The 2,096-nt window shown below is 45.6% G+C and overlaps 1 non-coding gene across 1 annotated transcript; it reads right to left on the bottom strand.

The window, feature by feature from the left end:
* Positions 1-485: 485 nt before the first annotated feature.
* On the bottom strand, positions 486-560 carry Trnat-ugu (transfer RNA threonine (anticodon UGU)). The gene has a single exon. It is a non-coding gene; the product is annotated as a tRNA-Thr (tRNA).
* Positions 561-2,096: the final 1,536 nt, after the last annotated feature.

Here is a 2,096-nt window from a genome sequence, read left to right as displayed (position 1 = left end):
ATTGTTGACCTTCTTTATTTGGACACCGCATTACTGAGTTCTAGCTGCTAAGTAGTTGCGCTAGTCTACTGGTCTGAATTTCTGCTTAAAGCTGCTTTCAGCTCAAACTGCCTGCCGTACGTTTAGGCAGAGCACTTTCTTTTTTAATTTAGTCCATATCCAAAGGTAGAAACAAATTTACCTCTAGTTTGTTTTGGTAACAACTAATAGAACTTAAAGCGTCCACTGACTGTGGCCTGTGAAAACCAAATTTATCTGAGTGTTTCAGGACAGAAATTATAATATTTTGACAGATTTGTTTCAGAAATTAACTAAAAATGTCGCCACCATTCGGCAAAGAACATTGATATTTCTGTATGAAGATGGTATTTGTCTTTCGGACATGTCCGAAAGAAGAGATGCTCTAGAATGCAATTACAGTTAAATCAATAACATTAGCTCCTGACAGGCGTTGATATACATCAACGGGAACAGTTGAAAATGTGTGCCCCAGCTGGGATTCGAACCCAGGATCTCCTGCTTACAGGGCAGAGGCTCTATGCAGCTGAGCCACCGAGGGCACAGAGGATAGAGGATAGTGAAACTGCAGGGATTTATTGCCCGCACGCTCCCCGTGAAACCCACAATCTTAACTTCTAGTTCACACACTACATTCTTAGCGGCCCGGCCATTATACCCGTTACTAACGGCAAACAATCCGCCGAGGCCCATAAGATTTCAGGCAATTTGTATGCATCCGCACTGAAGAAGGTCGTTAGCCGATTAGCCTTAACTATATGAAGATTACTAACGGCAAACAATCCGCCGAGTCCCGTAACAGTTCAGGCAATTCGTATGCATCCCCAATGAAGAAGGTTCAAATGGTTCTGTCAGGCAAATGCCGGGATGGTTCCTTTGAAAGGGCACGGCCGATTTCCTTCCCTAACCCGAGCTTGCGCTCCGTCTCTAATGACCTCGTTGTCGACGGGACGTTAAACAGTAACCACCACCACCACCACCACCAAATGTTTCTGAGCACTATGCGACTTAACTTCGGCGGTCGCCTAGAACTTAGAACTAATTAAACCTAACTAACCTAAGGACATCACACACATCCATGCCCGAGGCGGATTCGAACCTGCGACCGTAGCAGTCACGCGGTTCCAGACTGAAGCGCCTAGAACCGCACGGCCACACCGGCCAGCCTGAAGAAGGTCATTAGCCGATTAGCCTTAACTATATGAAGATGGCATCTGTTCTTTCGAACGTGTCCCTTCAGTCGCACTATCCTCTGCTCTCTCGGCGGCTCAGGCCGGCACGGTAGCTCAGCGTGTTCGGTCAAAGGGTTAACTGCCCTCTGTAATACAAAACTGAGTCAACGGCGCAACACTAAACTTTAACGAGTGTAATGGGAAATCCGCATCAAACAAATGGAACGAAGAAAATCGAAAAAAAATGAGAATAAAAAAAGAAGATAGATAGAACGTCTGCCATGTAAGCAGGATCCCGGGTTCGGGTTCCGGTCAGGGCACACATTTACAACCGTCCCCATTAATGTATATCTACCCCTGTCAGCAGCTAATGGTATTGATTTAATTGTAAATTCATTGACATTTCTTGTGTCAATCATATTCATGTATAATTTTCTTCCGAAGTTACACGTCAAACTTAAAAAATACTTGCACCTAGGTAAACTTGGACCTCCTTTTACCCAGTCTAGTGCAACAACTAGACTTGGCATGGACTGAAGGAGTCGGTGGAATTCCCGTGCAGAAATACTGAGCCGTGCTGCCTCTACAGCAGCCCGTGATCTCGAATGTGTTGCTGGTGTAGCATTTTGTGCACGACCAGACTTCTCGATTATGTCCCATAAATGTTGGGAGTGATTCAGGACGGGTGTTCTGGGTGGCCAAATCACCAAGTATCCGAACATAACCATTGCCAGTCAACCATAAGTTCAGTAAGTCCAGAGGACCCAGCCCATCCCATCTAAAAGAGCTCATACCATCATGCAGCCACCATGAGTTTTCACAGCGGCTTATTGACAACCTTGATCCATGGTTTCGTAGGGTTTGCGCTACACTCGAACCTTAAAGTCAGCAGTTGCCAAATGCAAT

This window comes from Schistocerca gregaria, chromosome 2, assembly GCF_023897955.1.
Source record: "Schistocerca gregaria isolate iqSchGreg1 chromosome 2, iqSchGreg1.2, whole genome shotgun sequence".
NCBI classification, from domain to species: Eukaryota; Metazoa; Arthropoda; class Insecta; order Orthoptera; family Acrididae; genus Schistocerca; species Schistocerca gregaria.
Note: the sequence above shows the minus strand (reverse complement) of the source record. Positions and strands in the feature narration are given on the sequence as shown.